Here is a 23,998-nt window from a genome sequence, read left to right on the forward strand (position 1 = left end):
TGTCTCCTATGGTTTCAGTTCTCCAGCTCCAAAAAAAGCCTGGCATACCTTGCACTAACGCTGGCACAGGCTCTGGGAGTCAGCAGCCTCAGCGAAGCTCTGCCTGTCCTCAGTGGTCCAGCGTGGACGTATGGTTTGTGAAAGCTGATTTGTGTCCACTGCTCCCTCGCTGGTGCAGTGCTTTCCCAGGAGACTTTCCCCTGCTGCTCCGGTAAGTATCGGGTGAGTTCCCGCTGAGATACGTGAAACTTCAGCAGGAAAGATGGACCCTCTGTGAAGGAGTCTGAGGTTTTTCAGTAGTGCTGTGCCAAGTGACCCTGAGGAGGTGGGTTTTAAATGCTCCCCCCTCTGCCAAAGCTGTCGTGGAGCCTTTGAGCAGCCTGGCCCAGCGCACCAGAGCAGGAGATGTCCTCCAGGTGCTGTTCCCCTTCCCTTCATTGTGCCCTCTCCAAAAGCAGCAGCGTGTCGCTGGAGCACCTGGTCCGGGCAAAATTTCAGAGTCTGTTCATCAGGAGGGTGTAGACTCATGGGGAAGGGTGGGGAATAAGCATATATTTCTTTTTTCATTTTTCCAGATAACCAGCTGTAGGACAAGATGCCCGTGCACTGGAGCCCTGGGTGCTGCTGAGGGCAGCGTCCCAAAGGGCCTGGGATGGGGCAGGGGCAAGCAAGGGGCTGTGGCCATGGGCCATGGTGTGCAATGCACCGTCTGCCAGAAATGCAGCACGTTTGTGAGCAAATTGCCAGAGCAGAGCGGGTGCTGTCCGGAGAGGTCCCCAGGCTGGGGCTGGCAGGAACCCCGGGGCCACGCAGGCACGCGGGCCACCTGGCATGGCAGGCATGGTAACTGAGTTTCCCATGCTATCAGCAGAGGAAGCAGCGCTGCTCCATACATTTTCAGATCTCTGTGTTTTTAAGGAAGTAGCAGTAGCTGTATAACATCGTGGCTTTACAAAAACAGGCTGTCATTACCCAGCAGTTAAGATTGTGATCAAAGTGAACCATCATGGATTCGTGTGAGCTGCCCCAAACCCATTCCCTGGTATTTATTTTTATGTGACACTTAAAAACTGAGCATTAAAGTGCACCAACTACTGTAGGATGTATTTTTCCATGCAAGCACGATTTCTGATTGGCCCAAGTTAGCTTTTCTGCAGCAGCAGTCTTCTCCCCAGCTCTTTGTCATGGTGATTCAGTAATGCTTCACCGTTGTCATGGTTGCGGGGCTACTACTAAAGCCAAAGCAATTGCACAGCCCTTTTATTCATAGTTTCAGTGTATAAACTAATTAAGTAAACTGCAAGCAGCAGCCTCTTCTCTGAGCCTTGTTTTAGCAATACTCGGTATCAGATGGACTGTTTCTGCCGTCCTTCCAAACATCAGAAACCCGACTATGCTTCAGCTCCTCGCGTGAGTTTAGTGTCTGAAGGCTGGGGAAGTCCACTGGTCATGAAATCACCCAGAAGCGTCCCCCCAAAGCTGTGAGGGTCTCTGGAAAGCCTTTGCTCAGAGAGCAGCAACGCCAGAGCTGGGAGCCAGCGTGTTTCAACCAAGCCACATTCCTTATCGCTGCTTTGCTTGTGGCAGAAACCCAATCAAAATGTTTAGGTTCTGAGTTCATGCTTTGCTGTGTAAAACTCGTAGCAAATATTGGGGGGGGGCCCCCCCCAAGAGCTCTCCCCAAACATGCCTGGGGGTGCTGGGGGCAGCCACAAGCAAAATGTCCTCCTTGGCGGTGAGAGGGTCGCTCGCACTCGTCTTTTTTTTTAAAGCTTGATATAAGCACAGAATCTATTTGCAAGCCCAGAGAGCAACAAGAGGAACCCAATGGTCTCTGCGTGAGACGGGAACAGTCGCGCTGGCATTCGCCTTTGTCAGGGAACGGTTCAGAAGATTCAGTGTCCCGGATTGGCACCCTGTTTACTGATCAGCTGCCGCTCTGCCCTTGGCAGTCATCCTTGTGTGCTATGGGCAAGGGGGAATTTAAGGATAAATTGAAGCAAAATGGAAACCTATTTCCTGCTAAAATTAGCTGTCTTGGTGTTCACCGGGTTTCTCCCACAATGATGCACTCTCTCTGGCACCTTGTTCCAGGCGCACAGTGCTGTGTGGGGTCAGCCCTCCCTCCTCCCAGCACTCCTCCTCCTCTGTGCCCAGTGGGAGATGCTTCCTGCCTCACGGTTCAGCTGTGCTGGGAATGTGGGCACTGACTGGCTTGTCCCAATATGCAAGGAGACCCTGGGGACCAGGGCCAGTAGGTGCTGGGCTCTGCTGCCCTGGGTGGGTGCTGCGGGACACCAAGGTCCTCCTGGGCACCACAGGCCAAGTGAGAGCTCTGGTGGTGCTGCGGTCCAAACCTGCATCTCTGATGGGCTGCGCCCAAATCTGCCTCTGGGTATCCCGGTTCCCAGAGGGACGCTGCCGAGGTCGAGAGCTCAATTCAAAGCGCAGAGGTGGCAGGTGCCCGGTACTGGTGCTTCTGGGAGAGGAGGTACAGCTGGGAATGCAGGCTCACCCGGACCAGCGCTAGTCAAATCTGTATCACCAGCACAGGTTGTGGTTTTGTCCACTTCTCTTTTTTTGATGCTTTTTTTAATTTAGCAAAGTAATGTTGCAGTGCCTCGTTGCTGCAGTTCCCTGTGCACTCTCATCCTGCAATGCCAGTTTTTCTCTTCTTATTAGCAGAGAGATGGTTTTCCTCCTGCAAGAGGACGAGGCCACAGCCTAGCTGTTGAGCAGCGATGACGGCTGCACCGCTGCCTTGCACACTGAGGTGCTCTTTGCTGGGCGATGCTCTTCCAAAAGGCAGCGCATAACCTCTGAGCTCCTGGCTGACTCCTGGGTGCTGATAGCAATGAAAACAAAATATTTCATCTCAAAGCAGAGAAACTTTCAATGCTGCACTTTAATTAAATTAATCGTCCAAGAAGGCAGCATGATGCAGTGTAACTTCATCTCTGCAAAGTCTGTTTCTTGGTAAAGTTTATCATTGACAATTTTGAATTTACTAAGTCCCTTGTATTCAGGAGGCTGCCATAAATATCTGACAGAGAAAAGACACTTTCCTTCTTTAAATGAAGGCTAGAAATACTTTTCATCGCTACTATTTTAAGCATGGTGATCTAAAAAGCAATTCTGTAAGAGGGAGTTTACTTTGAAGAGATGTCAAGAGTTCCTGAACATTTTTTTGCCATTCCTTCAAAGAGCTCAATATTTGTTTTTCCTCAGTATGAGTACTTGCTTCTTTTGGAGGAATCTGTTTACAATGAAGTTTGCAATTCTGCATGCTTAGAAGACCAGTAATTTTACAGGCTTTAGCTCTAAAAATGCAATCTTCAGCCTTCCAGGAACATCTTCCCCCTGCAATTTGTTACCCATGCAAAGCACCGGGTCCAGGTACTTCCGAGCCCAACCAATGGATTGTATTGCAGAATGCCAAAACAGTGAAAATGGAAGACCAACATCAACTTGTAATAGGCAGGTAGGTGTTTTGTGGAAATATTTCCTCCAGATGGTGCAGCTCATTGTAGGGAAATATTTTGCCTGGGAACTGGGAGGATCACCATGAACGGGAGCAGGGCCTGAGCAGGAGGAAAAGCCAGCCCACTGCCACACTTCAAAGCCAGCACGTTTGGCGCAGAGGCAACCTTCCCCCCGCTACTTCGAGCTTCTTGCTGAGTGTGCTGATGGCAGCGTGCTGCCTCTTGGAAGTGCCTGAGCCAGCGGAGCTGGGGCAGGGGAACAGAAGGGCCATTGCCACCTTCCCATGGGATGCTGGTCGGATCCGGATTTGCCATTCCACAAGCGTTCAGGAATAATTGTCACGGTAACTTTCTTAGTAAATCCTTTAACTGTTTAACTTATTCCCCAGAATCCTCGTGGGGGTGCGAACATAGCGGAGGGCACAAAGGTAACCGCAGCGTGCGTGCGGTGAACCTGCCTGGGTGCCACGATGGTGCTGGAAGCAGCACCTCCTGCTCCCACCTCCCTCTGTGGGTCAGTACAGCAAGGTGGCAGTTTTCAGAGGCTGCCAGCAGGGAAGGGCAGCGCTGTGCTGCCACTGCAGGAGGCCTGCTGCCGTGGGCAGCCTGCAGGAGCTTCTCCTCACGGCAGCGAGTGCCTCGGGTCGGCAAGGGGCAAGTGCAGGCTGCTGGGAGGAACTGAGGGGGAAGGAGAGGGAAAGAGAGGGGAGAAGGGAGGGAAAGGAAGAGGAAAATGTGACAAGAGCCTCTGATCTGCAGGGAAGGAGCCGTCTGTGGCAACGGGGAGTGTAACTTTGATAGCCACGTTCTGCCAGGATAATTCCCCGCCCCAAATAATAATTCTCCAACAAAGACGCAGAGGAGCTTTGCAGAGGGAGGTGCCAATTAGGACAATTAACAGTTCCCTTCTGCTGAGGGGATGCATAAACAGCACCCAACGCTCAAGCGAGGTTAGGCCGACCAACTCATTTCAGATTGATTTTTTGTGTGTTTTGGAGGCTGCTGCCTCATCCCTGAGCAGCCTGAGAGGCTGCAGGGGAGGAACCATCCCGTGACCGGCAGGCGAGGGGCCCGCTCTGCCCGGCAGCTCAGGGGTGCCCCAGGACAGAGACATGGCTCTGCCCGGCCTGCTGGGCCCTGAGGGGCATGGCTGCGGGCCCCAGCGTGGTGGGGACTGGTGTCCCAACACCCGATAGCTGGCACTGCCAGACAAAAATGACCGGCCTCTGAACGTAACTGGGAACACCACGTTGTTGCAAGCCAGGGGCCTATTTTGGGCTAATCTGCGGGATGAGGCGACACGCTCATTCTTGTGCAGGAAGGATTCCATTGCCGATAAACATCAGTATATCTTTTTTAGCACAGCGAGCTAAGCATGAGAGAAGACAACTATTTATAAATACCCTTAGGGGTAAATATCAAGAAGAGAAACTGTAGGAGTTAAAGGTTAATGCTAGCCTGGGATCAAATGGGTGTAAATTAATCACGAATAAGCACAGACTAGAAATGAGAAGACCGTTCAGAGTAACGTGAGGAGCAAAACCCTGCAGCGACTGGAGAGATGCCTGAGGAGCTGGCAGAAGGGTTGTACACCCCAACAGAAGTTTCCGAAGACAGAAAGTCACTTTTTGCTGAGGATCCGTGGGGGTTCGGTGAGCTACCACTGCTTCCCTCGCCTGGGGGTGCCTCCCCTCCCTGAACCCCTGTGTGACATGAGCATCGGGGGCGAGCAGACCGCCTGCTGGTGGGCCAGACCTGTGCTCAGCGATCTTGGTGGAAAACAGGTGTGTACAATTTCCGTTTTGCTAAAGGTGGCTGTGCATGGTGCTGGGACATGTGCCCCATTCGCAGACCAGCTCAGCCTGCTGTCCCACACACTGACTCAGCAAGCAGGGCTTCTCTCTGTCAAGGCACTGGCTGCAGTGTGTGGGCAAACAGCATACCTAGAAGGTCCAAATAAATAACATGTTCATCTTCTTTCTGCAAGACAGAAGATGCAGTTGTAGGTTGACTGTATCTTATTTTCCTTATAATGCCTATTTTCCTAATACATACCAGTCCCTGTGGCATTACAGATGAGCTGAGACAGAAACTGCCCAGCTCTCCTGTTTACTTTATAGATTCCCTCAGTTCCCTCCTGGCAGCTTCAGCTCAGTTTAGACTATTTCTCTGAGCTATATCACGTCACAATATTCCTGTGGGCTCTCAAGAAACCACCCTGCACTCTTGAGGTCATCCTCCTCTCTTGCTGGTACATAGTATAAGCCAAGAATATTTAAAGCATGATTTTGTATTATATCAAGCTGCTCTAGAAAGCACTCTGCACTGATTAACAGGTAATTATGGAAGACAAGTTTCACACAGTCCCCAAATTGCCTAGTATCCAATGCTCAGCTGAAATAAGCTGGTGCCTTGCTAGTGGCCTGCTGACACAGAGCAACAGCAGGCCAGGTCCCTGATGGGCTTTGGAGAATGTGTTGGACAAGACCCATAAAGCTGACAGTGAGGTAGGTGCAGAGTTTATTTTATTATTATTATTAATGTGTTTATTATTTTAAAATCTGCTGGGAAGTCTGAGATTAGTGTGGGCTCCCAGAATGTTGAAGTCAGTGGAGTTAATGATTTAAACCAAACTTACAGCTTTCTTCAGAGCCATTTTACTACTCTGCCAGTTAGTGATGGGAAACAACCCTGGCAGAAGGTTGAAAATGCAGGAGGCGAACATCTGCTGTTTGGAGCTGGAGGCCTCCAGGACAAGGTTTGCCTGCTCCTGTGTGCCTGCCCAGCGGGACCGCATCGTATGGGGCAATATGAAGTACATATAATTAACAAAATACAGTGTTTCTTGTTCAGCTAGAGTACCTGTAGTAGGAGAAGATTGACAGATGGATTAGCCCACACATGTCATTCATATTGAGCCCCATTAAAGTACTGAGGTTTTCCTGCCTACTGATCTTGATTTCTATTCTGAGAAAAGATGTTTTTCTGATATATATTCTGATACATCTTCTCCTTAATAACAGACTGAAAAGTCAGAGGATCTTCAATGAAATAAGACACCAGAAGAATGCTGCACGTACAGGTATGGACATGCAATTGTTTCTATTTAGGCTTAACTAAGAAAAGTTGCAGTCTGCTATTAGAATAGCAGACCTGGCTGAACGTCAGCATGTTAACAGCAGGTTAACAGCTGTGTGATACAAACAGCTCATGTGCTTATAATTGTATTGCACTGAATAGCACCACAAGAACTTACAACAAAAGTAGTAAGCATTAGCCTAACTGTTCTCTAGCCATTTGTGGGTTTTGGATGACACAGTTTTAGGGTGCTCAACCTGAAGGGTCAGTTTTATGTTTTGCTGAGCCTGTGCCCTTCTAAAAGTCATGTACATCCTTTAATAAGTACCCAGCTGAACATCAGTTATTTCATGGAACGTGAATTCTTTACTCACATAATGTAAGAAAAATCAAAATTTACTGAGCAGACAGATAAGTCATATGAAAGCCTTGAAAGAACTGATAGAAACTACAGCAATCTATCAAACTAATTACATCTTCACATTGCCAATCAGTGTCTGCTTAGTATGTGGAAAAATCTTTGACAGTATTTTTATATTGGCTGAGAAAAGAGTAAACTCAAGTGCATGCTGTGAAACTGTGGCAAACTGCACCACTCTCACCTAAAACCTTTTTGGAAATCCCTTTATGAAATACTGTATTATTTTACTCTTACAGTATTGACTGTAAAAGGTTCTGTGAAAGGCCACTGCTTGATTTAGCAAAGCCCCAACCTGTTGTTTGCACTTTACCACCAGAGATGTTCTTTGATATTTGATATTTATATAAAAATGAAACTCCTCATTCTTGAATTTGGTAGATTCTCACAGGTCTGTTTTTCTCAAATTCTGCCATTTTCTGATATAATTTTCAGCAGTAAAAACAGACCTTTGGTATCAATTAAATTGTTCTTTTCTTTTTCCAGCAAATTAACTTTCCTATTTTCTTTTGGGACCCTCTCTTCTAGAGTCCCTTTATTTCAATAGCAGTTGACAGAATTGACCAGAGCAGGGGTGCTAGTCCCCACTCCTCCTCTTCCCTCTGATGGATTTCTCAGTTAGTTCCCTAGCTGATCGAGTTACTTTAAAAGCAATTTGAGCTGCCTGAAGAGCCATGTTCTTTGGCTCCCTGGTTCTTCCTTTCAGGACTTATACGACCACTTTTATGGGGTGGAAAAAACCTTACCTATGGAAAAAACCTTACCTATGTACACTATCTGAACATTGCATGTGTTAAATTTCCAGGATAAACAACTTTTTGAGTGTTAAATTGAAGAACACTCTTTGAGGTTACTGGGCTGTTAAATCTTATCAGCAAGTCGCTTGGACCATGGGACGCAAGTGAGCAGCAGCCAGCTGTCCTGCCCAGGTTCCCACGTGTGTATGGCACAGGGAAAGTGAGGAGCTGCAAGCTGAAGGGCTGCAAAGGTGGAAGGAGAAAAGTCTGCAGCATAGGAGGCAAGGACCTGGCAGGTGAAAGATGATTCGAGCATCCCTGGGACCAAAGAGGTGATGTGGTAGGTGCTGCACAAAGGGGAGAAAAGCACGCTGTGCTTCCAGCTGACATCTATGTAAAAAGAAGTAGGGTTCTCTGGAGAAAAAGGCTATAAATCTAAAAGTAGTTCTGGTGGTGGCTAGCCATGGTGTGCTGTGTTTCTAAAAAGGTCTGTTGTCTGCTGCTCTGATTTTGAGGAGTCATAATGGTATAGGGAGAAGGGAGTCCAGGGATGAGAGAGATTACACACAAAGCCATGGGATTAAAGAGTGAAGGACAGAGGGAAAAGATGCTCAGATAAGTAAATAAGATCACAGGTAGAAGAGGAGGTCTGGAGCTGACAAGAGGGCAAGAAGTGGGGCAATAAGCAGAAGCTGGGTGTAGCACTGTTTTAGAAAGGAGACTAGAAAGCGATGAGGATGAAGGTAGTACCCAAAGAAATTTTTGAGGGCAAGAGAGCCTGTCGCAAAAAGTGCAGAGGGAGCAGCATTAGAAAAGGTAGCTGCGGCTTGTGGTGTGTAAGGAGATGCAGAGAGACAGGCCCTTTTAAACAGAGTACATCAGAGGGGGTTGTTCAGTCACTTCCCGTCTTCTGTTGTGCTCCAGGAATTTTCCTTGGATAATAATTTTCCGAATTTCAAATGTTTTTGCCATGTTAATGATATTTTTAAGGTCAAACGAACCAAGTAGTGAACAACATCAGGCTGCTTGAAGACAAGCACATGATCGCTGTAAATGACAAAGCAAAAGGGAATAGCATGAGAATGACAGAACATAATTCTGACAGCAATTTGTGATGTCTGGATTATCACATGTGATGTCTGGGTACAACACAAAGCAGTTTTTCTATTTATTTCTTTAAAGCCATCTGTTTTTTTCACGTGTTCTCTGAAATTCCTTCATCTGCCCAGTGCCAGAGCTGACCCTTGTTGACTGTGGTATGCTTTCTCTCAGTAGGTTTGCTCCCAGAAAAGCCCACTCCCTCTCCCTCAGTGCAGAAAACAGATTGATGTTATTCCAAGGTTAAAAGTTTCTTACTCATATACACAGAGAGAGAGCACTTTGCCGTGGTACTACAATTGATTAAAATAAATCACCGGTTACTCAGCAAGTCAAAGGATGCTCATGAGTGGTGTTCCATCAAATGGGGGGATCCAGGCCTGATACCACAGCAGTATCCATGCCATGAAGTATCTAGGGTATTTCCTGGAACAGAAAATCCTTCTGAACACCATTTGGGGCATCAGAAAGGTGCAGTAAATGCTAAAGATTATAATTTATTCTCATGTTCCCAGATTTGCATGTTGCTGTAGCAAAGCCTAATCTTTTGAATTCCTAATAATGGAGAGCTTTTTCCAGAAAAAAAATGCATAATACATGAAGTCTAAGAATGATAATTACTGCTTCTCAGATTTAAACACGGTGCAAAGATCTTTCGTTAAATCCATACGATAACGTGTGAGTTAGGTGCTATATAATGCAGATAAGGCCAGGCTTAACTGGTATCAATGGGACTACAAATCAAGAGTGTCTACTTTCATAACTGCACTTAGATCATCAAATAAGAAGTAAAAGGTGGTCTGCAAATGTAAGAGAGAAGCAAATATTTTACCAATATTAGAACAGAAAGTGCAGGCAGCTAAGGAATACCTTTACCAACTTTGCAAAGCTGAATCTGAATGAACTGTCACCTGAATCATGGAGTAAATCAGGCCATCCTGATCTGCTTTTGATCTATCACTCCATTTTATATCAACAATTGATATGTTGATACTAGTGGAAATTATTTCCCACGTTCACTGGCATATTTCAGAACCAGTTCCAGTGATCCATCCTCCATGAGACCGGTATCAGTATGCTGCCATCAACACCCAGAGTAGGTGCGCAGCAGAAAGCAATAAAATTCCCAGGAGAAGAACTGGCAGGGAAGGAAAATCTCATTTTCTGCTTTCCATTTACAGCTTAAAATAGCCAGTCTGCTGGGAGCAGTAGTTCTTTGCAAAAACAGCGATTATGAAGACTATGGTCTTATTTACTTTCTGCCAGTGTTGCAGCACACACCGTATACTCGCAGGATATTTTTAGTCACGAATTCTGCCAGGCAGAAACACAGAGGAGTTAATCACATGTAGCAAATTAAACAATAGCAAAAAAGCTTGCAGGACTGGGGGGCTGCAGCAGCAGAATGTTATGGTACCCTTTCTAGCCCAGCATCCTAAATGCAATTGGACTGGGGGATTCTGCGCAGCGTAAAGGTAAAGGGCAGTGGTAGTTTTTGACCTGGATTAAGTAGTCTCTAGATATACCTGCAGTCACCAAACCAGAGGCAGGCCAAAATCTGTCTACATTCAGATTACTGTCAGAATGAAAGCACTCGTGTAGTTAAATTTTGGACTTTGCAGGTGATGAGCTGCTCTGTGCCCCAGCAGAGGTGGGTGATGCAGGAACTCCTTGAGCACAGCCATCAGCACAGCAGAGGCAGAAAGACACCTTCTTCTTGTTCCCTTCAGTGGACATGGAAATCTATTGGTCCGGGTAACCTTATGTCTAAAAAGATAGTAAGAGTAAAATGAAACTGTAGTCATTGGTTATTGTTAAGTCATAGTAAACTATTTGGGCTCGGTTTATACTGAGATTTATGGCAAATGGCATTTATTGGAATGAACACATCACTGTTCTAAATGAAGCCCTTTCTTTCATTAGTTCAAAGGAGCTTGTAAAATCCTTTGTTGTGACTAAAGTTTTGTGTAATGTTGGATATTGTTTACCCAAAGATTGTGCCATAATGTTTATTTACAGCATTAACACCTTAAGTTTTGTGTTTTTTTTGTGTGGTTTTGTTTGTTTTGTTTTGAAGTGAAGCAGTAGGGCTCAAGTGGACTCCACGTCTGTTATCCCTGTGAAAAATAGCACGTGCCTTTTCAGAAATTAAATTAGGAATTAAATACGGAATCAGGAAGACAGGTATAAGGAGTTAAGGGGGTCTGAATGCTGACTGCACACCCGCTGCGCCATGGGCACAGAACACATTTCAGGCACTCCTCTGTCCTGAGCAGAAAATACCTGCCAGTGTCACGGTGTGTGGTGGCTGGCCTGTTGGGCTGGGAAGGAGGGACAACAGGCAGTCTTAGGAGAAGGATGCCCAAAGTGTGTTTTGTCATCTTCCAAGGGGAAAGTAAATCACTGCTTACTTTATTACCGTGAGCCTTTCCTCTCCAGTGACAGGACCAAAAGAGAGGCTGGAGAACAAGCAGTTTGCTCAAGTCTCCACAGTGCAAAGGCTGAAAAAATGCACCAAATTTAAGACCAATTTTGCATCTCTTCTGGAAAGGCAAACCTTTTCCTCTCTAACGGGATGCAAAGAGGATTTTGATGGCAATATCCTTCCTCAGGCAGGTTTTTTTTTTTTTTTTCTTCTGGCAAGAGAGGTCTTTTGTAATAAGTAACTGCTCTTTGTTATGAACCAGCCTTTGTCAGTGACCACAGGACTGCAGGGACACAAAATAGATGCTATCTGCCCAAAACAGCTCACAGTCATTGACAATCATTTTGTTTTCTTTACTGGGTAAAAGCAAGAAAATGGCTTTTAAATTAGATGTTGAACCCCTTCCAGAATTGCAATATAAGATACTGAATCAGTCATTCTTCTTACAGTTACCTCCTACTCCACAAGCTCCTACTACCATAAAAATTACTTGTTGCAAACTGAGCTGAGTGAGTAATTTGCAGTTTCATGTTTGTTTGATAACTTTCCTCTTCCTCTTTTCATTATTTGTCCATGAGCAGATAGATGTTCCTAAATCTTTTTTTTATTATTTTTTTTTTTATTTTTGAAACATGCTGTAATCATTCCGCAAGTAATTCTTTCTATAAGTCATTTGTGAGCAATTTGCTGAGAAGTGTTCAAACATTTGTCCTAATTCTGCTCGCCCTATATGAACTTGCATCACATGGTGTCTGCTCCTCAGCTCCATCAACACATCAAAAGAGCTGGGTTTCTGTTGAGTCTTCTCGCTGGGAAAAATCACACTTCTGAAGCCCCTTCCAAGAAAACGTGCATAGAAAGCAAGAATTATTCAAAAATGATTTCAGATTTAGGCATGCACATTTACTGAGAGGTTCACAGTTTACCAGCATCTGTAATGTTCACACCAGCTATGAGACAGCTTTTCCAGCCCTAAAGAGAACATAATCCGCACACTTCACAACTGGGATCTGCTCCTAGCCAGAGCTTTTGTTGCATTCCAGTTCATTCCAATTTGTCTCACAAAGCATCCCTTGTGTGCGATGAGGCCTTCAATGGCATATAAAGTGGTTGGGTTCCAAAGTATGACTGATATCATGCACAATTTCACCACTCAAAAATTATTTAATCCCCAGAAATGATTACAGTGTTCTACTGGTTATTGTTGCATCTTAATGAAAAATATCAAAATGCTAGCTGAAGGGTCTGATGCAGACCCTGCTGAAGTCAGTGGAAAGCCTTCCTTTCTGAATTATCTGCCACTGAATAGACAGAGGAAACTCTGCTTCTCAGACTGTAAAACAGCATCTCTTCAGATAAAAGTTTAAAAGAATTCACTGTTCAGAGGGATTTGGGCATTTAATGTGTCTCCTCTTAAAAAGGAAGCACTGGAATGCATATGCAATATTGAAAAGGAGGTAAAAAATTTGAACGCCGAGTGCCAACCTTAACTGGAGCAAGAATTTCAAACCCAAGGTTTGCAGCTTGCCTGAAATATTTCCTTTAAAGATGTTTGTAGAATACGGGTCTTGGCTCTTGCTGGTATGCAGCAAAAATGCTGCACTGGTGTTGTAGATAATGCAAGCAATTGTTGCAACTTGTCAGCCAGGTACTTCATGATTTTAATAGAAATAAATTATAATAGAAATAGATTATAATAGAAATATTAGAATAGAATAGAAATAGAAATGAAAAAGTCATGAAATCTATGGATGAGATCTGTGATTTTAACCAGGTCACGTATGGGCATCTTTCCCCTGATTCCTTGTGAAGGGTCCACTCCATGAAAATATGAAAACCTTGGGGGAAAAAAAAAATCCACATAGAAATACTGAAGAATGCAAGTCATAAAGCAATTCACATTTTTTCCAGGTAGGAATTTTGCGAAGGGAGGTTATGTTTTCCTTTCAAACTGACTTATTCTGAAATTATCTTTAAATTTGTCAGTGCAGACAGGACTTAGTGCACCTTATTAATGTTCCTGAGCTACATCATCTGAGATGGACTGAAATTTAAGCTGTTGGTGCTGATAAGTAACACTTGGGATTCATTTATTCCATTCCATTTAGTATGCTGCTGAAATAAGCTGTTGATGCCAAGCATCAAAATGCCCTGGACCCGACTTTTACACAACCAGTTGAGCCCTATCTAGAACTCAAGCATTGAGTCTTTAGGAAGAATAGTGTGCTGGGAAATTCAGAAGCCTGCGTGTCAATTTCTCTCCAAAAGTCACAGCAGTATTCTCATTCTTTTCCAGCCATGACGAGCACACAACGGCAGCACCAGGCGGCACACGGCTCTGCAGCAAGGTGTCGAGAGAGAGGCAGCAGCTGTTAGTGAGCCGTGGCAAATGCCACGCGTTCGCAGCCCAGGTGGCTGCTCTCAGGATGCAGCTGCAGCAAACCCATCCGCTGGGGCAGGAGCACCAGGCTGTGTGCTGGAGCTCGGCACCGAGCTGTGTCCAGAGGCTGTTGTAAACCGCGAGCGTGCTGGCTGCAACACAGCAGGTAAAATCACTTTGAGACATTCAAACAAGATCATTACGTTGTGTGAGTGTGCATCTTGGTTTTGTGGTGTAGTTGTAAGCAGTCAGCATAGTAACAGGAAAATAACCCAACGCAGTTCACGCCCTGCCGCGTCACGTTGCTGGCCTTTCTGAGCATGATTTTTTATCATTGTACTCATAAATCATGTCCCTTAAGACAGGGAGATTATCGTGAAGCTGAATAATACTAATGTGCACTTCAAAGAGATACCTACTTTTTCTTTTATACAGAGCAGAATAGCTCATAGGTTGCTTCCTTGTATGCTGAAGTTAAATTTTACATCTTCAACATCAGCAAATTGATCCGTTTCTAGTAAGTTACTTAAATACCCAGAGTAGTGTTGTGCCCACTGCCTAGCAAGGTCTGTACTTTATGCTCAGGATGCTTCATGCACCAGTATAAAGGCTGATGCCACTGTTTTAGAAGGCAGGCATACAAATTCCTGTGCCACTTGACATGCACCGTATTCCTCTTTCTGCAGAAAGCAGATCTCAAATGTAATAGAATCTTTTAATTTAGTTTTAATTCAGCTGATGCTGAATCAAGTAAAATGCGAATAATTCAGAGATGCAGCATATTTCTTTGCACTTTTCATCATTAGCTGATTTTTTTACAGTGCCTAAGTTACACAACTTCACATTTGGTATTCTGAACCTAAGGAATTTTAGGGCAAAGAAGTTGTCGTGTGCTGCCACGTGTTTTTTTTAAAGCTTTGTAGAAGATGGATTCTTTTCATGCATTCTTTTATCTATAATTATTACACAAACACATCACATTATACATGACAGGAAAATGTTGCTATCCTAAAAGTGCCCAACCTGTCTTAATTTTTGAATCTGCATAGTTAACTCCATGTATATCACTGAAAGGGCAGCGGTCCAAAACATAAATAACTGGAGCTCTAAAACGAGTGTTGCCACGCCGAACAGAAAGGACCACTGGCAACTCTTAAAACACCATTGCTGGGTACAGGTCCACACAGCTCTGTCCCCGTGGCTCACCTCCACCAGAGTGAAACGCGTTGTTAGACCCCACTGAGCTGTGCTCTGCTTGGCTGGGCCAAGTGTGGGAAATAACACAAGCAGAGTACACTGTGCACCACGCACCCTCCTTCTCCAGAGCAGGTAATTACACCACAACCGCCTGGCAAATACCATGTAAATACATAGCAATTGCATGTTCCTACAGCTTACTTGTTAATTATGCATTGTTACTAACAAGTTCAAAGATAAATTATCATAGCACTTGCAGCACTTAGATGCTTGCAAAGCTCCTAAGCCATGTAATAATGGAATTCGTACTGTTAAACGGTCGGCTTTGTTGCTTTTCCATTGGAATGGGGAAGGGAAGCAACGCGCCTCTCACGCCCGAAGGCCCATAGCTGGAGCGTGTTCTTCTTACTGGTGCAGCAGAAGTATGCTTAAGTACAAAGTAAGAAGTAAGGAAATCTGGATGAATTAAAAAAAATAATTTCCATTAACAAATCACTTTGCAAATTCCGTTTAGTAATCCTCCTAAGCAAATGCTGTATTTAAAATCACTGGCACTCGCATGCAATAGAACTAATACTGGTTTTCTGACCCAATATTTAATGTTGTGCAGGCTAAAAATGAAAGGAAAACCTCATTCCACTGATGTCACTGGCAAAACTCCTATTGATTTCAGGGAGGGCAGGGTTCTACCCAGGCAGCTTACTTGTAAATGGCTTCTTGAAATAGCTTATATTATATTCTGGCAGAAATAGATCACCATGTAAGGCCACTTTTCAGCCCATGATGGCTCTTCTGTGAGCCGCACTGCAGTATTTGAGACTACAACTTCTAACTTTTAATTGGTATTTTAATAGTATTCAATAAAGTAAAATGAGCTCTATAAACATTGCTCTTCTCCACAGTGAAGCTTCCCTGTAAAATACGACTATGTAATGGTCTGTTCACCTGTTTACGACAACCCTTATAACCCGTGCAAAATCACTTTGTTTTTTTTTTGGTTGGTTGGTTAATTAGTTGTTTGGTTTTCTCCTCAATTTTATTATTTTTATATTTTCAATCTGAAAGGTGATGCTGATTTTTCTGACAATTTTGTCTTGTAGTTGTTGATTTATTTCTTCTAGAAATGACTCTCACTGCCAGGAGGTGCAGAAGGTAGCACTCAGATACTGCCAATTCAGTACCAGCAGAAGCCCAAAGCCAGCAGCTGTGTGCTATCACATACAAAGCCCATACGTAGAGGTGGCAGCCCCGCTGTAACCGCCTGTGTGGAGCTGTAGACCCAAGTGGCCCCAGCACAAGGAGCTGGCACTGAGGCAGGGCAGCACTGGGTGCCCACAGGCGCCCATGCCAGGACATGGACTGAGCTTCTACTTTGCCTAGGAATAATGGGTGGATTTGTAGTAGAGACTCCTTAGTGACGAAAGGTCGAGGGAGCTGGGGGAGAGAGCAGGAGAGCTTGCAGGGAGGCAGAGAAAGCAAGAGGGTGCTGTTCCGGTCTGATCTGAAAGAGCTACTGAATGGAAAGAACCCAACATGCCAGAGAGAGATTGCATTTCAGCAGGAAGAAGAGAGCTGGCAACGTGCAAGGCAGATTTTAAGGTTAAGAAGGAGAGCAAGGAATGGGATCAGAACTGGTTTATAGAAGCCAAACAGGAACAGAATGAGATTAGATCACTGCAGCAATGTGTAACATGTAGGAGTGCTTTATTATCTGTTGTGCTCTTTAATTGTGAGTATAAGACAGACGATGATTTCTAAAGCAAAGTATGTACTTATTTAAGTTTATTGGCTCTCCTGTGGAAAATAACTTGATATGCAGAATGATTGTTGTTTTAAATGGATTCATTTTTATGTAACTTGCACTGACTTTAAATAAAAGGGAGCCGAGCATTTCCAGTATGACAGAGCAGGCAGAATAACGGAGGCTCACTAGCCCTGCTGCGGAAGTCAATAGCTTCTTTGAAAACAGTAACCTTGTTCAGAGGGAATTGCCTTGCTGTCATCTTCCTTTTCATCCTCTCCACAATCCTGCACTGGAGCCTGAAGTGTTTATAGGTTTTCCTAGATACTAAATAGCTTCTTAATACAAACTGAACATCAGTGATCTTTTGAGATCCCTAGGGGCTGATCTTGTTCCTCCTGAAATCTACTACGAGGTTCTTGCTGCCCACAGGCGTATCAGAAGAGGTTTGACCAGCCCAGACAGGAGCTTGAAATTCTCCCAACAAATAAGGCCTAGGTATACTGACTGAAAGAGAGACTCATTAATAAATATCTTAGGAGAACATGGTTCCCTTGAAAAGCTAATTATTTTGATAGTTACTCATCCTCCCCCCCCAAAAAAAAGTCTAATCAATGAGAGAAGAAATTAAAAATTAGGAATCTCACAAAAACAGACAGCAGAGTACTGCATTCAAGAGGACAGCCACCAATTAAGAGAAATGTCAACAACTCAAGTGGCAGCAACTTCAAAAGGGAAATCTTTTCCTCATTTTCGTATGCATTCTTCATAAGCAACATCAAGAAGTGTAACATGCTAATAGCTAATAACACTCCGAATAAGATTCACTAATTTACTAACTGAATAATTTAGTGCATTATCAAAGGAATGATTTTCTCATTTCATTCCTAAGATGGGTATTATCAAGTAGATGAAACTGCACAGATTACAAATCATCACTGAAATAGTCATTTTAGAATTGAGGTTGTTTTTTTTTTCTGTCAAATGCTTCTTCTGGTTTTAAGAATCATGTTCATTTTTTCTCGTTATAATCCAGATTGCAAAAGAAAAACAAACAAAAAATCTGGAAGCTTTCTTTGTGGAAACGAGACATTTCACCAAAAAAAATGTGCCTCGTGGAGACGGATCTGTTATGATGCTAAACTTTGGGTGAAAATTTTGGGGACCGGGGCGAGAGCCAGCCCCCTTCCTCAGGTGAGTCAATAATGTGGTGCTGGGGAGATGCACCCGAGGTAGGGGAGCCGGGGCTCTCCTGGTGCATAGGACTCTCCTGGGAATGGTGCAGGGTGGCTTTGATTCCTGCAGGGACCAACAGGCAACTGCCCTGGTACCCCTGCAGCACGCACCAGGCTCCTGTGGTGCCCCTAGCACGGGGGCGGGCAGGCTGCTGGAACCACGGGCTTTGTGGCAGATGGAGCGACATTTGCAATTGAGAAAAAAACACTCTCGTGCTGCCAAAATATTAACAAGGGGCTTCCTCGGAAATAGTCTGCCACAGCCATTGATACGTGTAAATTCCTTATGTAAATACAACTTCCTCCAATTAAAAAGGTACAATTTCAGCAGGCTGCCTAAGGACAAGGACCTCTCTGCACTGTTTATTTATTTATTTATTTATTTCCTCTCCAGCAAAATCCTTCACTTCAAGGCACAAGTTTTCAGCGCTGCAACACTTCACAGATACAACTTGTGGTAGCTGCAGTGAGACAGCAGCGAGCAATGCTGGATTGGGGCCTGCTGTACAGTGGTCCCTGACTTGGTTGTGCTCGGTCAGGTGGCAGGCTTGGCAGCAATGGCATGGTGTGAAATCAAACAGGGAATGGATTCTTTTGTGTGTGTGTGTTTTTTTGTTGTCGTTGTTGTTTGTTCGTTGTTGGTTTTTTTTTTTAGGAGTAATATATCTCTGTTTGTGAATGCCCAGGTTCCTTACATTGCGGGAAAAACAACTAGAATTTCCTGACCTTCCTTTATAACACCCATTATTTTACATAGCTTTATAATGTTCTTTGTTAATTTCCTTTTGGAAACAAACTCTCCTATTCCTTTTAGATTCAGCATATACACGACATCAAAGCATTTCAGTGAGTTCTTCATTCCATTTACATGCCAGCTCTCTGGTGATGGAGTCAGACGTGTCGTGGTAGTCCTGCAAGCCGTAAAGCCATCTGGCTTCTCTGCCACTGCTGCAGTTCTCATTGCTCTAAGTATTGACCACCGGGGGACTGATCCTCAAACACCAAAGAACCTTTCTTTGATGACCTACTGTTTTAAAGGGGGCAATAGGAGCAGCATGCTTTATACTTAAAGATAAAAAGACAGCCATTGTCTGTGTGCTAAGAAGGAACTGATAATTATTTTCGACTTCAATTTGTTCTGTACATTGTGAAAAAAGATGAATAATTCTATTCTCATTTAGGAGAAGACTACAAGGGAGAGAAATAATCTGATATATTTTAGAGACTTTTCTAAAGAACAGGCTGTCACAGTGCAGTGTCCCACACCAATGAAAACCTTTTCCCCAGTATTGTCAGTTGTGCCTAGTTCTCCACCAAGTATATTGTCATGGATATTTGCAGTAAACTGAGAATTATCCAGCATGGTATTTCTGAGAATTCAGGTTAGCCTCAGTACTGAGCAAGGAAGTCATGAAGGCAGTGTACATCGTAGTGATATTGTGATTGCTCTGAAACAGCGACGTATCACACATCTGTGTTTTCATTCTGCCAGAGACATATTTTCAGAAAGGCGGTTTTTGATGACATGTTTGGGCAAATGATGCTTTATCTGCATGTTTTTTTCATGTATCATCCTGATCTGGTAGCTTGAATGCCATAAGGAGAAAGCTATGTTAATTGCACATGTTTTTAAGTTAGCGCAGTCCAAAACACATGCCTCAAAACTAGGTGCCTAGAAAGTCTGGTCACTTGTTTGAGAAGCCGGAGATGTTCTGCCTCTGTTAGAGGAATCACAGAACTTTTTTATAACAAGAATCTTCAGGCACAATAATCTTAGCCTTGTGGATATTATATATTTCTCTGCCTAAAAATAAAAACCACTAAGTATATGAACTGCTACTGTAAATACAAGCACGAGTAAAAGCGTTCTTCTGTTGCCAGACTCCTCCTCCCACTTGATTTCAGTAGTCAGCAAAAGTACTTACTCAGTATTAAGTTACAGAAAAGAATTGTTGACCCTGGTATAATGGAGAGCTAAGATAAAGTCAAGTCAATGGAGTTTGCTTCAGCTTGTAACATTTCAAATAACGCTTCTACATTACTTTGGCTTTAAAAATTAAACTATATAGAAAATATTAGTTACAAGCAAAAAGTCAGTCTACAAACGTTTTTCATAAAGGAATTGTCATTGAGATGCTCACAGCTGAGTTAGCATTATTTGCTGCTAATTTAGGTTTCATTCTAACTAATGTATGTTAACAAACTTGGACCACTTAATGCTAAGTGCTTTACATTTTTCACTCTAATTAAATTTTGCCAAAGAACCATGTTCCATACGCATGTGCCCATACAAAGAGCACACTCTCAGAGCATGGGTAGAGTTCAGGTGCCCTTGCAGCAACTAGTGAATTCCTACTGATCTCACTGGAGACAGGATTTTACTCCTTACCCTGTACTTTTTTCTATATATGGATCACAAAAGTTATCTTCTAGCTTAATACACAGGTTCTTGGGTACATTATTCTAAGAAACTTATTTTAATGAGCTCCAGGCTGTCATTTACCATTTCTGTTGTTAGATAAAAACAAGCCTTACTTCAGAGTTCAAACATCTATATTCCAGCAATTACAAACATATTTGAAACTAGACAACAGATGCCAGTTTAGATAAATTTCTAGTCTGTGGATGGAGGTAGGCATTTGCAGCAATAATCTGCAGTTTTATGGCAGAATTCCAGAACTGCCTGCAGAGAGCTCTGGGAGAATTGTGTACCATTTAGGAGGTTCTTTTAACTGTACCGTAATCTGTTACAGGCGGTTCGGACATGGAAGTGGCATAAAAATCAAGAAAACTTTGAATAATTTTTAAGGTCAGTAGTATAAGATCTAGGCATAACAATTTACCTTTAATTCTGAGATATTTTTCACCAGTGTGAGATGAAACACGTTGAAGTGGGCGACACAGACTGATTCTGCCGTTCTTCCACGTGCCCAGATTTGTGCAGGGTTATGCCGCGCTCTTCCACGGGCAGCATGGCTCTCAGGAGTGCACTGCAGAGGGGACCGGACAGCAACGTGGCTGCCTGGGCTCTGGATGCTCACCTTGGCCAAAACATCACATCACACAGATGCCAGGTTTCGATTCCCCATGCAGCTCTTGCCATGTGGGCACAGCGGCCTAGAACAGGTTGGGAATCACGTGCAGTAAGGATGCTACGCAGCCATGCCAAACTCTGGGGTCTGACGTTTGAGTTTTGGTACAAAAGAAAAAGGAAAATGAGGTCTGCTCTGGGACAGCCCTGCCCAGAAGCGGTGGCTGGGGTGAGGTGTTGACCCCGTGGCTCTGCAGGATGCTGTTGTTGTACGGCTGCAGGAACAGGGCCGGCTGGCTGAGCCCTACTCATCTACCTCAGTGCAAAGTTACTCTCCTAATGGATATTTTTTTCAAAGTTACTAAGCTGTTACCTAGTTACCATAGCCTGGTAACCATTTAGACAGAGCAGGGCTTTTCCCTACCACCAGGTAAGCAAGTGACCCTCACTGAGTCGGTCGGTCCAGTGAAACCACCCAGCTGCAAACCAGAGTGAGGCTCCAGAAGAAATTTATTCAAAGCGTTCAGAGGAACACTGTGGTATGAGATGAGTTATGATTAGTCTTGACAATGCTAATTCCATTTAAAATATGCCTAACTGGTTTAAAAATAAAACTTCAGCCTCCCTTCCACTGCAACCCAGTCCTGAAGCTATTTCAGCGCGCGTTGCCCGTCCCATGCCTTATTTTCTGATTCGGCTGCGAGGTTACTATTAATAGCCCAGGAGCTGGGGGGAGGAAGTGCGACTACCGAGTTCTGCAAACAGTTTTATGTGCGCTCGCTTCTTGGCTGTGGGCGAGCGGTGCCAGCCCGCCCGTGTGCCGCCGGGGTCAGCCCTGGCCACGCTGGACCACCCATCCCTCCCCGCGCGCGTTGCTAAGAGACCTGCTCTCCTCCGCTGAGCTTCGTGGAGAGGAGCACATCAAAGACACCCACAGCCCCGAATGGTTTTATAGATGAATTTAAAGAGACACTCTCCCGTGCTGTGTTATGGGGGGGGAGATCAAAAGTTGCTCTGTGTGCGGAGAGCAGCTGGAGAATTGAACTGGCTTCTTCTGGAAAATAAAAGTGCTCTCACTACTGGGAACCATGTTGTATTTACTTTTTTTTTTCTTTTTTTCAGAACTAGACTACAAATTTATGCTAATTAATGTTTTCAGTTTTATGGCAGGCAAGACATTGAACGCAGGCCAGGGTGCGTGTTTGTACGACTTTCAAAAGTAAGGTTTTCTGTCATCAAGTGACAAGCTGTTTTTGATTAACTCTCTTCATCTCTGAAAATATTTCATTCTCTAAATTTTAATTGCTTTTCTGACTTACATTGAAGTTGAGGAAATCACAGGGTAAACCCCAAGTGAAACATCTTTAAAAGAATAAATTATGAGAAAATAATCCATGTAAATCGATATTTGTTCTGTCAGGGTGAAAAGCTAAGACACAAATATCTCAGACCTTTCTGAAAAGAATGAAAACCAAGTTAAAAAATCTTTAAAAAAATCTGGGTTTATCTATGTTTAAACATTACCTATTGCCAGACCAGAACTTACCTGGCATCTGCTCAGCTCTTCTATTCTGCACAGACTGTGGGGTCTAAGAGCACACTGGCAGCTCAGGCGAGCGTTTCCTGAAACAGAAAAGGCAGGAATTATTTGCTTATCTACTTGGTTTCAAACACCATCAACGTGTGGTAGAAAGGGAAGAAAAAAAAAAAAAAAAACAGCAATGAGTAAGAAAGTGCAAGACTCATTTTCAAAAACACCATGGCTGCACAGCCTTGGAAAAGTGAGAGTAACCCAAATAACGTGCTAACAGTGCTGCCCGAGCAAGCCAGACCGATCGTTTGCATGGAAAGCAAAACTCCCAGGTCAAATGGCTGCAAAAAAAGGTGTCTTTAAAATCACATGTAAAATTCTTTCCATGTGCAAATCTCGTTGTTTTGTGACCAGCCACCCTAGCCACATAAGCAAATGTCTCCTTTAAAGCAGTTTCAGGGGCTCGTTCACACAAGCAGGTGCTTGTGCAACTGCAGGCAGAAAATCTCTGGCTTCAGTGCAGTGTGCACCCATATTACCTCCTCTCCTTGCAGTGTGCCTGGTGAGCAGAGCTCGCTTCTTGCTCTCTGCCTGTGCCTGCAATCTCGCATAAATCTGAGGGTAGATTAGTGAAACCTAATACACTCCAGGACTGTAAAGGGATTAATCTCACATAAATCTTCACCAAAAAAGTAGTATTTATTTACATGCTTTTATTTTCCAATGAGGAAAAACCTCCTTTTTCTCCTGCATCAGTAAAAGTCTCTTCAAAATTCAAATGGCTTAGACTTTGCATTTAAAATCCCCTGCACTACAGTTAACCTATATTCTAGAGCTCAGATAAAAAACTAAAAGCATGTGTTTTAGCAAAGAGCTTAGCTAGCTTTTCCATTTCATTACTAGGTATCTATTACAGGGGCAAGATGTGGACTGTCTTCTCACTGATAGACTGTTTTATGTATAAACATCTTGACCACCGCTATGTTGTCAGCGGTTAGCAGATTCAGTGTGATTTGGCTGAATTTCTGAAGGGGAAAACTGTGACTTGCACTCTAAATATTTTTTCTGGAGCATGGATTCCTCAACAGACTATGGGCATCTTGTACAAAATAGAATCAAACATTCCGAGAGGAGCACAGCACTGCCACCTCACCAGCCTTGGAAACCAAAATCTGGGTGACCCGCGGGTTCCCTCCATACCACCACCTGCCCCACACGGGAGCACGGCCACGAGGGCTGGGAGAGAAATGATGCCCGCTGCGAGCAGATGCGCTTACTGGTTGCTACTGGTGTTTATGGCAAGCCTATTTCAGGATCCTGACCGAGTTTTGTTTGAGATCCACTTTGATCAAGCTTGCGTTTAAGGTGAAATGTTGTGCAGCGAGGGTGTCGTGAGAAGTTTAGTTAATAGCTGTTACTATCATATTTTATTAATGTTTGTAGAGTTTTGGTTAACGAATGCAAATAATTTTTAATCTCTTCTGCTTATTTATTTCCAGGATACCATAAAACCTCCACGGGAGTGGGGCAGGTGGATCATGACTGGGAGCAGGCAGGGCAGAGGCTGGGGCGAGGAGCAAGAAGCCATGGTTTTGGAAGCCAGGAAGGTGCTGAAGGCCATTGTGAATGTTAATAATGTTATTTC

The 23,998-nt window shown here is 44.0% G+C and overlaps 1 long non-coding RNA gene across 2 annotated transcripts; it reads left to right on the forward strand.

Annotated features, from left to right (window-relative positions):
* Positions 1-4,030: 4,030 nt before the first annotated feature.
* On the forward strand, positions 4,031-21,891 carry LOC118173388. 2 transcript variants are annotated; one of them, XR_004754166.1, is made up of 8 exons: positions 4,031-5,266; positions 5,819-5,989; positions 6,506-6,564; positions 7,784-7,980; positions 9,164-9,165; positions 13,535-13,784; positions 17,593-17,750; positions 18,606-21,891. It is a non-coding gene; the product is annotated as an uncharacterized LOC118173388 (long non-coding RNA). The 2 variants fall into 2 exon arrangements; XR_004754165.1 differs by lacking the exons at positions 4,031-5,266; positions 17,593-17,750 and having other exon boundaries at positions 5,281-5,989.
* Positions 21,892-23,998: the final 2,107 nt, after the last annotated feature.

This window comes from Oxyura jamaicensis, chromosome 12 (genome assembly GCF_011077185.1).
Source record: "Oxyura jamaicensis isolate SHBP4307 breed ruddy duck chromosome 12, BPBGC_Ojam_1.0, whole genome shotgun sequence".
Taxonomy (NCBI): domain Eukaryota; kingdom Metazoa; phylum Chordata; class Aves; order Anseriformes; family Anatidae; genus Oxyura; species Oxyura jamaicensis.